The sequence below is a fragment of the Atheta coriaria genome, unplaced genomic scaffold (genome assembly GCF_025399875.1).
Source record: "Atheta coriaria isolate IRGN ID8LTWV9N9 unplaced genomic scaffold, Caltech_Dcor_3.1 hic_scaffold_5_pilon, whole genome shotgun sequence".
NCBI lineage: Eukaryota > Metazoa > Arthropoda > Insecta > Coleoptera > Staphylinidae > Dalotia > Dalotia coriaria.
Genome location: NW_027045447.1, coordinates 6623260 through 6638687, shown reverse-complemented (window position 1 = coordinate 6638687; position 15428 = coordinate 6623260). Strand labels below are relative to the sequence as shown.

At 35.3% G+C, this 15428-nt stretch overlaps 2 long non-coding RNA genes across 3 annotated transcripts; both read left to right on the top strand.

Annotated features, from left to right (window-relative positions):
- The first annotated feature begins 3975 nt into the window (after nucleotides 1–3975).
- On the top strand, nucleotides 3976–5074 carry LOC135792575 (uncharacterized). Of its 2 annotated transcripts, XR_010548389.1 has the most exons (6): nucleotides 3976–4095; nucleotides 4180–4414; nucleotides 4528–4584; nucleotides 4693–4744; nucleotides 4836–4908; nucleotides 5022–5074. It is a non-coding gene; the product is annotated as an uncharacterized lncRNA (long non-coding RNA). The 2 variants fall into 2 exon arrangements; XR_010548390.1 differs by lacking the exons at nucleotides 4836–4908; nucleotides 5022–5074 and having other exon boundaries at nucleotides 4528–4776.
- A 111-nt stretch (nucleotides 5075–5185) lies between these two features.
- On the top strand, nucleotides 5186–5656 carry LOC135792576 (uncharacterized). Its single transcript, XR_010548391.1, has 2 exons — nucleotides 5186–5241; nucleotides 5351–5656. It is a non-coding gene; the product is annotated as an uncharacterized lncRNA (long non-coding RNA).
- The last annotated feature ends 9772 nt before the right edge of the window (nucleotides 5657–15428 follow it).

Genomic DNA, 15428 nt, shown 5'->3' with positions numbered 1-15428 from the left:
AAGCGTGAACAGATATGTAAACACCTTTTTCCCGTGTCCGCATGATGTGTTTTGTGAAATTTCGTGCGCGCACGTTCGGCCATCTCGTGCACATTCCGCCGCCAGCACCCCGAAAGTGCATCCACCACCCCGATCCACATTGGCGTGGACGGCGACCAACCGCACGCTTGCCTGCACGTTCACGCATTTGATTGTTTATTAGCGGAATGTTGCTGTAATCGGGAAGTGGTCGCACAGCATCCATCATGGTTGCACCATCTATCATCGTCAGTGAAGCTTACATTGTCTCCGTGTCAACAGCAGATCACCGCAAATTACAGTTGTTCCTGACTTGTCCGGCGATTCTATAATTAATTTGTTGACAGTAGATTAAGCTCGGCGCGTTTGGTTGTTGCCGAGTCGCGTCGCTGGCACGTTGCGATGCATCCGTGCGGAAACTCCTGCTGCTGGGGAACTGATTTTTACGTACTTCATTATTTTATATTTCGAGGTGGTGTGGCAATTAGCTGAAATATTTCATTATGAGAATTCAATCCGGCATGAAATCTCTGGAAACTGAAGTGTCGTGAATGTCGTCCTCACCACCACCCTAATACTGATGTGACAGACATCGGACGTTACATCTCTTCTCGTCTCCAATGTTACACACATACTCTCACACGCAAGCAATGATAAAACGCAGTGATATATACACACAATTCGCGCACTCCCCTGGTGTCGCTCTGTTCTTTACGCTTTGGAGGTTTTCTATGCTAACTGGTTTAAGGCTAGCCAAGGGTTTTGCTTAATTCTCGCCGTCCTCTGCCTCGCATCCGCATTGATATCACTGACAGATGCGAATTCTATTGCGTTCGAATACTCAGACAACAAACGCACTTGAATATGTGGGCTATTGTTGTGGGTACCTTCGAGGGATGCGATTAATTCGATTTTAAAAAGTTGACATTTTCATGTAACATTCACAACAATTACAGATTTCACGTCTTTGTATAATAGTATTGCTACGAGTATATCTAAGATTAAAAACAAACGAATAAACAACAAAAAAAAACATTTTTTGGTGTTTGCGTAGATGTTTGAAATAAATCAAAGTAACAAATTAACTCGCTATGTAACTTATATTACGCAGACATATATAAATGCTACTATTAGCATAGGCGGCGGTGAAAGCGCATCATAAATCAACCGCAGAAGGAATAACTTGTTATGTATAACGATGTTGTTTTCATCCCCTTTTTCAAACTATACAACTAACACGCGCACGCCTTGAATCTCGCACCATGCCACTATTACGACCCGCATGATATACACAAAATTCCGTCATGTTTTTCGGCGAAGTTTACGAGTGTATGCAAAACTCCATTTATATTATTGAAAAGTGGAAACGTGAATTTGCTAAAATGATTTATCGTGCAACCCTTAACGGCGGCGGAACGACGTAACGAATGGCGCACTGCTAAGAACCGATTGTACCGCATACGATATTATGCAATTTGTAGCAACGAATCGACGTCGGCCGACTGTTCGTATACCCTAGGGAAAAACAGCACACGTTATAAAACTTACATGATGACATTGTGGGGCAAAAAGAGTTCACCACACATTGTGCGCGTAATAAGCAGTTGTTATGTGGGTTGCGTCGTTACATAACCAAAAATAGCAACTGCGATTAAATTTTAAGCCAAAAGTATTCATCCAATTACGAAAATGTTTTCAGTAATACTGGCAACTTGTACGTTGATGTCGTAAAAGCTGCTACCTATAAAATCTAAACTTTTATACGCATATGCATTGCAATGAATGCTATCATCATATGATTGGAATTTATGAGCGTACATAACTTCATTTAAAAATCGTAAATCACGGGTATATTCATTCATCAGATCGTCAAATGTGTAAAAATATTTATGTGTGTGCAGAGGATAATAACGTCATAGACGGCCTTCTCATCCGCCTGCATGTCGTGTTTTACGCCTGGCATTATGCAGAAATAAAATCGAGTGCAATATTAAAACTGGGCGTCAAAGCGACACACATTCGCGTCGCACAATGACGATGGAAATATATCGCCGGCACTTGAAGTGGCAATAAACGGTGTGTGTTACACAACGCACCGTGTAAAACTACAGGGTGTTATTTCGCGTGACTGCACGCCCATTGTTATTTTCAGCAGAGTCGCTGAATTGTGAAAATCACACACCGTAGTTATACCTGCTGCTGCTGTTGCCACTGCTGCTCCTGATGTTATGACCGTCCTGCATGCTGCGATGGTGATGCTTTCACGCTTCCTGCCGCACCGGTGTCGTGCTAAAATAGAACAATTGATACGCCGCTCGTCGCTCGCTATCGACGAGTTTTATCGCGTTAACCACCGCCATCATCATATGCATCCACACCTTCGTATGTTTTGAAATTGTGTGATTACGACGCTCATTATACGAAACACGACATGCAAATTTCAGCCGTACGCACCACACTCGAGCGTTTTTGATGCTGAACTTTTGCGCCTAGTAAATTATTGGAAATTGCACTTAAATGCGATTATAACATCTGTCGATATATATGGAAATGTGTTGGCGATAGCTGAATGATAGATGGTATATATTATTGAAGCTGCAAAATGTAGTGGAAGTAATCTATCGTTGCATTTAATTAATATGTTCAAATTACACGCATAATTCTTTGATTTTGCCGATTTTAGATTAATCAGCGGAAATCTTGACTATCTTTAAAGATTTTTTGCTTTTCATCTGAATGGTGCGTATTTGGTATTCGACAGTGAATGTATTTTCCTTTCGTATATCGTGTTCGAACGACATCGGCAAGGAAAATGACCTTAAGGGTTCTTCGACGCGGAAGTAACATGAATCGGACCGGGAAAGCAGATGGACGCACAATAATACCAAGTCCACTCGAGAGTGAAGCGTCTTTCCTTTATATTTTTCGGGTTTTTGATATTGAATGCTGCACCATGTGGATTCTAAAATAGTCTCGATAAGATAAAAACTATTTTCTAGTTTTTGCTATGATTATCTCAATAAATTTAAATTTGTGGTGTTAATTGTTTTGTCAGAAACAAGTGCGTTTAATCTGGCAGGCATAAAATTACAATTTTCACTTATTAATACTCATATACACATCACAATAACGCATATTACATCGATATGCTGGCAAAGCAGTGGGCCTTCGTCGGTGGATAGGTGAAGGGCGTACTACTATCCATCACTCACGGTTGGTCTGAAGTTCCACTACATTTAGCTTCGCACAGGGCGAGAGCATGCACACAAACACATTTAGCATCCAAATTCTGATATTGCTTCCAGCAAGAAACCTATAAACGCAAACACGCATAGGATTGGCGAAAACGGAACTGCTGATAGAGAGGAACTCGCCAACGATATACGCTGCCAGTGCTTCCTCTGTAAACAACAATAAAAAGCGGCTTGTAAAATAAACGAGATTCGTGTTTCTCTAATGCAAATTATCTCTAAAATTAGTTTTCTATGTTGAAATGTTTATTTAATGTTTAGTGCCGGTAACATTTGTTACAGCGCACAAAATAAATTAATTAACTGTTCATAAATTGTTGTTAATACCTTTTGCATATTTAAAAATTAATATGTGAAATATAACATTAAATTAATCAATATTTAAAAAGATTGCGGTTGGAATCATTACACTTAAATCATATTTGTTGACATTCATACATTTTTATAATGTTTATATTGCGATTATTGAAAATACGTTTTATTTCCATTTTATTTTATATTGTTTTACATTATATGATGGACTTATACATATTATTAAATTAATACGTAATTAAGTAAACACAGTAGAAACAGAAAATGTATTTTTCAAAATGTTGAATTTTATTCGTAAATCTAAACCGCATCGCCCTCTGTGGGTCAGTGGCAACGTTAATCCATGAACGCCCATCTCTAGCGCCGCTTGATTTGCAGTTTTTTGTGAGGATATTGCTAGCTGTGAATGTTTTCAATAGCATTGTTTTGTTTTGTTGTTTCCGGCGTTTGGTTGTTTCTGCATGATTGTATTGGTTACTGCAAGGAAGAACTTAAAGGAGTGAATTAGAAATTCGTTAAGTATTTAATAAGATTAGAAAAGCTTTTAAGAAGAAATAAATGAAATACTATGTTCCTAATTCATACAATATTCTTTTAGATGGAGACAAAGACCATGTAAATTTGAGATTATACTTATACAATTTGCATTTTTGAGGTTTGGACAGAGGAGAAATGAATGCTGAATTGTTGTTAAAAATTGCTGCTAATTTAACAATCTTGGTTGGCTTAAATTACAAAGGCTCAACATGGGACATGTTCTATTAGCTGAAAGGACAAAAAGCAAGAGGCAAACTGACTCGACATGCAAGGAAATTTACTCCTGTAGCAAATTTGTAAGTATTGAACCTTTTTTATTATTTCCTTAAATAACTTTTGGAATTAACTCATAAATGGGCGACAAAATCGAATTTTTGTGTTTTGAAGGACTAATTTTTGCTTGTTTTAGAGTTTTACGGACCTGAGCCCAACATCCTAGAAGAATCACTCTTGCAGCAGATTGAAAGTATTAAATTTCCTTATTATTTTCCTAAATAACTTTTGTGATAATCTCACAAATTGACCCCCAAAATTGCATTTTTCTGTTCGAAGGACTAATTTCTGCTGGTTTTAGGGATTTTGCACCTGAGTCTAACATCGTAGAAAAACCATTCATGAACCAGATTGTAAATATTAAATTTATTTATTATTTTCATAATTGACTTTTGGTATTAATTCACAAATGGGTTACAAAATTAAAATTTTTGCATTTGGAAGGGCGGATTTGTGCTTGTTTTAGGGCTTCGCACCTGAGCCCGACGTCCTAGCTGAACCATTCTTGCAGGAAATTGTAAGTATCGATTGTTTTTATCATTTTCATAAATAACTATTGTGATTAACTCACAAATAAGCGATCAAAATTGCATTTTTGTGTTTTGAAGGACTAATTTTGGCTTGTTTTAGAGGTTTTGCAAATGAACCTGACATCGTAGAAGAACCGCTCTTTCATCAGATGGTAGGTATTGAACTTCTTTATCATCTTCATTAATAACTTTAGTGATTAGTTTATTAATTAGCAGCAAAAATTGCATCTTTGTGTTTCAAAAGACTAATTTTGGCTTGTTTTAGGGTTTTGCCCATGAACCTGACATCGTAGCAGAACCCTTCTTTCATCAGATTGTAGGTATTGAATTTCTTTATCATCTTCATTAATAACTTTAGTGATTAGTTTATTAATTAGCTGCAAAAATTGCATTTTTGTGTTTCGAATGACTAATTTTGGCTTGTTTTAGGGATTTTGCACATGAACCTGACATAGTAGGAGATCCATTATTTTATCAGATTGTAAGTATTGAATTTGTTTATCATTTTCATAAATAATTTGTGTGATTAGCACACGGGAAACCTGCAAAAATGTCATTTGTGTGCTTCGAAATGCAAATTTTTGATGATTTTTGGTGTCTAACGGGCGGACGAAAGGTCTTAAGACAACGGTCCTATTATGATATTGTATGTGTTGAAATTGTTTCTCATTTTTGTAAATAATTGTCATGTTTCATACAATGAAAAGTAAATTAAATTAGTTATTTTAAATATTAGCAGACGCGTTGCAGATTTCGTAGTAATTTATTTCAAGTTCGTGGTCCCAAAACCAGATGGTGCCACGATCGGGTGGTCTAATATATTTTGTTCCGTCACACCCAGATGGCGCTCATATGAGCTATCTATTTTGTTTTGTTCCACCACGGCCAGATGGCGTTTCCATCGATTTGGTTTGAAATCTTACTTCATTTTTGTTTAGTTTTTGGTGCACAGAGTTGCGATGCGCACGTCACTTTTATACACAACTTTTATGTTTAGCAAAACGAAAAATAACGAAAGTTCGATTTTTGCTCTTTGAACGCTATAATTTTCGTTTGTTTTAAGTGTCTAGCGGGCGATCGCGATGTCGTAGAACAACCAATACGACCATTTGTACCACAAATGTCGTATTTTTCCACAGTACGTTTATTAAAATCCTTTCTTCCAAATAATGTTGTTTGTAAAGTTCAGCTGCTTACTTTATAACTTGCAATATATTTGTAATAGCATTTTTATCGTGTGCATATAGAAGAATGCCCCTCCAACTGCGAGTCGGTTATCAATTCTCTTAGCCGCTTAGTCCGGCTTAGTCCGTTGAGCGCCACCTCATGGTGCGCACGTGTTTTGTTCATTAATCAAACATGGTGACGATTTTACGCGTTTCTTAATATTTTAAATCTGTAGTAATACTTGAATCGGTTGACCATCATAGAGATTTAGTAGTAACAGCCCAGTGTAGCGCACAACGAGTGATTTGAGTAATCACCATTTGCGGTGCGTGCGTGGCGTCCGTCAGATATGTTCTGCCGGTGTCTATGTGTTTGATGTGAGAAGAAGTTTTCCATTTGTGATATCCGCGTGGAATAGTAAATAAGTGCATATCATCAATTCTATTTACAATTTGCGGAATGGTGTTTATGCGCTTTAGTTTTTTATAGATGGAAGAACAAAGGAGTAAGTAACATCAAGTAAAACTTTACTTTTATTTAAGTTTTTAAATTTTACAGGCATCATTTGCTTAATAACAATTATAAATGATTCAGTCAATAAAGATTATTTAATCTTACATTCTTGTTTACATATATCCCTAGTGTTTTCTTAGTCGTTTTCAGGATTGGTATTAAGTCGTTTGCACAGTAAGAGTATGGCACAGCATAGTATAGCATAGTGTGGGGCATGTATGATGTTGTTTTCTTTAATCATAAGATATGAATACATAAATATAAGAAACGAATAAAATTTGATAAGAAAGCCGCGTGGCTCTCAGGTGTGCAGCACATGCTGCCAAACCATCGATCGGTGGTTCGATCTCCAGTTATAGAAGGCATTTTTCTTAAATATGAAAATAACAAGTGTAATTTGGGTTGCATACATGAATTGCAACGAAAATATAAGAGAAATTGAAGTAAAGTGATGAAGGCAATAAGAGAAGTAAGAAAAGTAAGTGGAGAAACGGAGAACAGAGAAAGGAGAAGTCGAAGAAGGAATAGTAGAGAAGAGTAGAAGATAGAAGAAAGAGAACAGAGTGGGGAAGGAGAGGAGGAGATAGAAGAAAGAGCAACAGGGGCGGATCAGATTTTTAAATTTTTTGGAGCGTGTCGTTAGACAGCCCACTGCTTCGATCCGTTCATTGCTCCCGGCCCAACCTACAGCTACGATTTCTCTGCGCTTCATCCCCAGGATTCTTAGGCATATCAACAATTTTTATGGTGGGGGATCACCCCCAGAGAGGGGGAACTCCTTATAAGGACAATCCTTATAAGATCTTGTTCAAATATTTCTAAGTTTTAAGTTGCCTCAAGAGAGGTGACACTTAAAAATATTCTTACAAATTCTGACCTGTAGCTGAAATGACAGAAGGAGCACACAAATCACACAGGATACCTTAACAATTTTTATAGTGGGGATCATCCCCTGAGATAGGGAACTCTCTTAGAGAGTTCCTGAAATGATAGAAGGGGTACACAATTCAAAGAAGTCAATATATCTTACTATTTATTTATTAGCAATAGAATACAAGTTTATATTTTACAAGTCAACAGAATACGTGTTGCCATATTGAAGCAAAACTTACGACCTGCATAGCCGCGCACATATAAGCAAGTAGCATTTCGTTTTGTTCTACCGGAATAAGGAAATTAGCAAATAGTTCATTTTCTACGTTATCGAAAATGAAAACAAATATACAGGGTGTTACAAATGACAAATTTAATGTAAAAACAGAAAAACATTTTAACACTACAAATTACTGTTTTTTTTTTCGTTTTTTACCCGAAGATCCAGGAAACTAATATACAGGGTCTCACAAAAAGAAAATTCAAAGGGCAATAAGGAAAACCCTAAATACAAAAATTTAAGCAACATTTTTTGACGAACCCAAAGAAAAAGTGAATATACAGGAGGTTTCAGAAAGAAAATCTCTAGTTGAAACAAAAAGGACCCGCAACTCACAAATACCGGCGACTTTCTACGTAGTGTTAGGACAACTAATAAACATGGTGTTACAAAAAGAAAACTTTAGAAACTACAAAGGGAGTTAATATTCACAACACGAAGAAGGAAATTTACAAATAAACAACAATATTTTAATACAAAATCCAAGACTTTACCAAAAAATCATAGGGAAATTGAGCAAAAAGATGGTATAAAAATAAATCACTTACATTTTAACATTTTGTGAATGTATATTTATTAATAGATGCATAAACTGCATAAAGTAACCGACGGGAGAAGCATCATCATAAATTGATAGAATATCCGGCGGAAAACATTCAAATCAGCTGACGGCAAGCGACGACGCGTGCCAATACAGTTAACTAACTAACTAACTATTTTTTTGAAAATATTATGATGTACGGAGACTATGAAAACGAAAAACTATTCAATGTACAAGATTTTACTAGGTCAACAAGAAACTTCTTAATTTAATGATGCTAAGGAGTGCAAATCGATTAAAAACATTCACGTGTTCAGCGAAAAGATGGCCGGGCCGACGGCCGATGGCAAAGTGAGCGTGGTAGACCACATAAATATTGCCAATTTTAATAATCTTCAGATACTTTTTTAAAACTATGTTGGTAGTAATTAAATCATCCATGTTATTTTTGGAAACCGAACCAAGAATTCTGATAAAACTGCTACATACCATGTGTTTGTAATTTGTAAGATGATACATGCTAATTTTATATCACTCATAGAGTATAATCAATTTCATTTAAACATTTAAAATTGATTATATTGTCATTTCAATAATCCTCCGATAATTTTAAAAACCGGGCTTGTAATAATTAAATGAAGCATGATATTTTCGGAAACGCGACTAAGAAGAATTCTGATAAAAATGCCACCACGTGTTGGTAATCTACAAAATTACCTGTGCATTGACGAGAAGATTTTCTATCCTGAAATATATTCTATCAACTGAAAACTTGCGCAAGGATTAGCAGACACTTATTTCTCACTTAAGAAGACTCTAACCGCCATAAATCATTAAACAAAACAGGCACACATTCCCATTGCGAATATTTTGACGATGGCCGAAAGAATACACTACGATTATTACAATTAAAACCTCAAAACGCATGGCGATTAGAGAGACACGTTCGCGAACCACGCGGTGAAACGACTGCCGTGTGCACTACGCGTAGCAAGGCAGGTACACAGCGATAACACGCGTCAGTCGAACAAAAAAGAGTTGTTTATACACAAACGTACTAATAAACACGTAGTTGAGAAGACGAAACTAAAATTCTAATTTTACAAATAAATAATTTATTGTCTTCGTAAAAGTTTACTATGTACCTTAGACAATTAAGTAATTGGTGTTCATAATATCGCGCCTAAATTAAATATTCACTTAAATGGGCAAAGGAAGGTGCTGCGTCATATTTTTTGAGTATTTTTGGTAACGAATATCATTTAAACTAAAAACGTTAGCGACCGGATTGAAGATTATGAAACTTTGGGAAATTCTCTATTAGATAAAAGTATAAAATAATTAATTTTCCTGGGCTAAAACGTCCAAAAATAATTTATATTTTATCAATACGAGTCACTTCTACCGCTACCTTCGTACGGTGCTCTGAACACGAGTCCCTTCTACCGCTACCTTGGTACGGTGCCCTGAACACGAGTCCCTTCTACCGCTACCTTCGTACGGGGCCCTAAACACGAATCACTTTTACCGCTAACCTTCGGGTTCGAAAAACAATATAATAACATTTAAAGAGAAAATGCAAAATTCAAGTAGGGAAACACAGTCCAAGTAATATCAAAGGAAATTAATATACAGGGTGATGTAAAGAGAAAACGATAAAATTTTAAAGAAAAATCCTAAGTTTAAGTGTGATGACATATCCTTTTCCTTTTGACAAATTTACCACGGGAAATTAGTATACAGGGTGTTACATAAACCAACTACGGGAAATTGCAATACAGGATGATATAAAAAAAAGTACTATATTTTAAAGGAAAATCCTAAGTTTAAATGGGACAATATGCATCTGTCCCCTTTTGGCACTACGGGAAATTAATATGCAGGGTGTTACAAAAAGAAAACAAAAAAAATTAAATGTAAAATGCCCAAACATTAATAAATATAGTTTATTAAATGACAAGGAAAATATATCTACTGGGTGATACCTACACAAAGAAAAATTAATATTTAAGTAGAAAAACGGATGGAAACATTAAACGAAAACGAATCAATGCATCGAATACGTATTGCAAATCAACGGTAGACATTGAAACAGAGACAAAAATTATTTGTGTGGTTAAAGACCACGCGGTTGAAGTAAAAACAAGTTAAGTCAATAATGGATTTGATTTTCATATGGCTGAAGATATGCGAGAATGTTCTCGCAATTTTGCATCAAGGTATGTACCTTATAAATTTTTGCGCGTTTGGCATATCCAAAGAAAATACGAAATAAATATGAAATATGCGTATAATACAAAAAGAATAACCGACGGCCGACGGAACATCACTCTCGCTTTACCTCTGCGTGTGTACAATCCGCGCTTAACGAACGCCTCACATCACTCGCGCACAATCGATGGGGCATTTAGAAACAGTACGTAATAACGCGATAAAAAATTAAGGAACTCAAAATATTATAAAGAAAATGTGCGTTCAGATCACCTGACGACAAAAATGAGACTAACATGGTACGCACGCCAACCGCGTGGCGACCGCACAAAACTGCGGGAGATAAAGAAACTTGTTTGTTTGTAAACACTGATACTTTCAGTGTGGTAGTGCAGAACATGAGAAGAATTGTACTCGTGCAATGCATGGAACTATCAATTTTTATTAAATTCTTAATCGGATTCTGATAGATAATTTAATTTAATTAATTTAATGCATTCGTTTTTCGTAGACCTTTTTGTTCTTTACATAATCGCCAAAAAATTCGACCCTGTTCTTCGACCGAAAAATATTTTAACACAATAGTAGGACCCTGTTCATTGACCGAAACATTTTTAAGTAAAAAAATTCGACCCTGTTTTTCAACAGAAAAATTTTAACGAAAAAATTCGACCAAAAAAATTTTAAGTAAAAAAGTTCGACCGTAAAAATTTTAACAAAAACATTTCGACCGAAAAAATTTTATGAAAAAAAGTTCAATCCTGTTTTTCAAACAAAAAAATTTTAACAAAAAATTTCGACAAAAAAAATAAGAAAAAAAGTTAGACCCTGTTCTTCGACCAAAAAATATTTATTAAAAAAGTTCGACCCTGTTATTCGACCAAAAAGTGAAATTTATTGGACAAAAATAGCGATATTCGAATGAGATTTTAAGAGACTTTCAAAGGGTTTATAGGGTTAAAAAGGTATGCATATTATATAGGGTCTCTCGAATTTTAACATGGCATTAAGAAACTTCAATAAAATCAATTAGTTCACGCGATTCATGGTGTTTTTCACACCATGTTTTCAAATTTTCATAAAATTGCTCATTTATGAAAAGCATTTTAGGGTACTTCCGAAAGGGATGGTAGGTTGAAAAGGTATGCATCGTGTAGACAAACTCCCTGACTCTCTTCTGGCGTGCAGAAACTAGAAAATAGTTAATTTGTTTACGAGATACAGAGTGTTTTCCACATTATGTTTTCATATTTTTCTAAAATTGCTCATTTTTGAAGGGCATTTTAAGGTACTTCCGGCAGGGCTGAAAGGTTGAAAGAGTATTCATCGTATAGAGGAACTCGCCAACTTTATTCTGGCGTAGAGAAACTCTCAGAAAGTTAATTAGTTCAATATCTACAGGGTGTTTTCCACACCATGTTTTCAAATTTTCTTAAAATTGCTCATTTTTGAAAAACATTTTAGGGCATTTCCGGAAGGGCTGAAAGGTATAAAGAGTATGCATCGAATAGACAAGCTCCCTGACTCTCTTCTGGCGTGGAGAAACTATAAAATAATAAATTTGTTTACAAGATACAGGGTATTTTCCACACTATGTTTTCAAATTTTTCTAAAATTGCTCATTTTAGAAGGGCATTTTAAGGCACTTCCGGAAGGGCTGTAGGGTTGAAAAGGTATTCAATTCATGTAGAGGAACTCGCTAACTTTATTCTGGCCTGGAGAAACTCTAAGAAAGTCGATTAGTTCACTAGATACAGAGTGTTTTCCACACCATGTTTTAAAATTTTCCTAAAATTGTTAATTTTTTAAGAGTATTTTGGGGGCACTACCAAAAAGGCTGATAGGTAGGAGGGGTATGCATCTTGTAGAGCAGTGGTTCCTAACCTTTTCAAGGTCACTACCCCTGTGAACAAGTAGGGAACTGAGTTTACCCCTAGCTAATTTAAAATAATTAAAACTACATAAATTCGAACGAAAATATGTTTATTATGTAAAAAATTGCACGTTTACGTAACTAGTAAAGTAATATAAAAATTTATATAATATATAAATAGCGTCGTGCTACCCTTTACCGAATTATTATTTTGTTTATTGCTATTTTAATACTATTTCGTGCCATCCCGTGTTACCCCCCTAGAATCTCCGTTTCACCCCTGCGGGGGTAAAGGTTAGGAACATGACGGTAAAAAAACGGTAAAAAGTGAAACAATTTACGAAATACTGGGCGTTTTCCACACCATCCTTACTAATATTATAAATGCGTATGTCCTGAAGTTTATCGTGCTTTCACGCAAAAACTGCTTAACAGATCATCATGAAAATTTGTACACATATTCTTAGTGGTCCCCGATAGGTTATAGGCTACTTTTTATTTAATAAAAATAATAATTTTTTAAATTAAAATAAAGAAATTGTTTAGTCACTAACACCTCTGCATCTGGTTATTTGACTACGCCATCTAGCATTCCAGCAATGAAGCTCACACCTAAGTACTATAGTAACATCACACTGGTATTACCAACAGCTACGTTAACATCAAATCCGTACACATATTCTTAGTGGTCCCCCATGGTCCCGGAATAGTTATAGGCATCTTTTTTATTTAATAAAAAAAATTATTTTTTTAAATAAAATAAAGAAATTGTTTAGCCAATAATACCTCTGCATCTGGCTAATTGACTACTTTAACGCCATCTAGCATTCCATCTAAAATTTAAAACTTTATTGCATGCAGTAATTTTTTCACATTGATAATCCTAGCCAAGCAGTGAAATATACATTCTTTCTAGCAATCCGTTCCAACTATGTATAATGATTTCTAATATTTATTTGATGGATTCAACGCGAGCGAAGCCGCGGGTTAAAGCTAGTGATTTTATAACGCTTCTTGAAACGGCTACTCTTTAATTGATATTAAAAATAATGATATACCTATACAACTCTCGAAATAAAAACAAATGTATCTACAGACACGCGAGTGAAGAACACTGATCAGCCACCATATCAGCTGACAATCGGCCCGAAACTGCTAGCAGTCCACTAAACTATCCTCTCTCCGCTCCCCGCCACTAGTATGGTGAAGGTCGTGCAGGTATAGAACGGATAATACGTAGTACCGTAATTTACTCTTCAATGCAATAAAAAGTATAAACAAATATACTTAATAGTATTCACGACGATTACAACTCTATATACAATACACAATGATAAATATACGGTAAATTTTTTTGATTAATTATATTAAGTTATGGAAAATAATTACGTAAAACCAATCAGAGTAATACCAGATATAAATAGGTTTACTTTACGTTACCGGAATTTTATTTCAAATGGCATACATGGTCAAAGTTTAGAAACTCAGATCGTACATTATTTAAACCTTTTAAAATACTAACTAGACGAGTAGAGTTTATAAAGAAACCTGCTGATATATAGGTGTAATATGTTACAATTTGTATGATTTTGAAAAGATGCATGAAATAACTATAGATTCTATTCTATAATCATGTTTTACATGTATTTTAAACAACAATTTTAGTACCTCATTTAAATTTGTTTAAAGTACATCGGGTTAATTGGTTTTACAACCCGATTGGGCCTAAAACAATAAATGTTGGAACCTGTTGCGCAACCAAAAATATTTAAAAAATAGTAAAAATTTGGTCCTGTTATTTATTCGATTGAAAATAATTTTTAAGAGAAAAAGTTAAACTATTTTAACAAAATATTTAAACTAAAATTTAAACTAAACGAAAGTGTTAATTAGAGATATTATTGATCCTTCAAGATCCAGAACAACAAAACGGTTGTAAAACCATCACTAAATTGTATAGGTACCTACTTAAATTAGTACAGATTCCTGTATTTATTGAGTTTTGTTTCCAGAATGTAACTTTTTGTAACTTTACACATTTACCAGGTTAAATAAATTTATTATTAGTTTTGCCTTGTCCCAAAAATTTAAAATTTTTTTATTTGTAGGTATTAATTATTTAACATTAAAACATTTTTAGTGGTATTCCCTACAGATGAATAGAAATACTTAATATTCCGGTCCGAGCATAGAAATCAATATTTGACTCAGGATATGCAGTGCTCTGTTAAAAAGCTCTTTATGTACGCCGGTACCCCGTGAAAGCTGCTCGCAAGCTTTCGAGCTTCAAGTGTAGATGGCTATCCATTTGCCCATCTTTAAATAAGTGTTTTATATGTAATGAATAATGTCTGTGCTTCACTGTCTTGTATTGATCGCGAAAGCTCAAGCTCGTTTGCTTGTTGACGTCTCATTTTCACGGATTTATTGTAAATAGGTACTCATTAATTGCAATAAGCTGTCTTTTCCAGGTAATAAAAACTAATTGCAAGAATGATTTGAATTTGAACTTGAGTTTGTACTGAAATTAAATTTAGTTGGTTGATTGTGTCTATTTGTACCGAATAAGTAAGCTCCACACAGTTTCATCGGTAGATGCGGAAAATTAATGCTCTCTGTTATTCGATATCTGAAAGCTTTGACTATATAAGTACTTGCTGGATTATATTTATATAAATAACCGTGAACGGTGTTTCAGCACTTACAAGACAGAAATTCCTTGTAATTGTAAGACATATTACTTATTAAATTTCAAGCCTCTATGTTTTCGTCTATCCGGGCAGCGTACAGCTCACATTATTCGTGTGCGCCGTCGAAAGACACATTGATATGACGTGCACGTTTACGTACCTGAGTATCGGGCGTACGAAACAGTAACTCAAGTCGGTGGAAAATCGCCGTGCAACTATGCGCCCGATGCACACGAAGAGTTGCATGCGCGTGTGAGATAAACGAACAGCGTTCGCGACGCACGCGAAAGCGTCCAATTAGATTACGGCTTCACAGTAGCGGCGGCGGCGGCATTCGTTTGTTGCGCATAACCTATTGT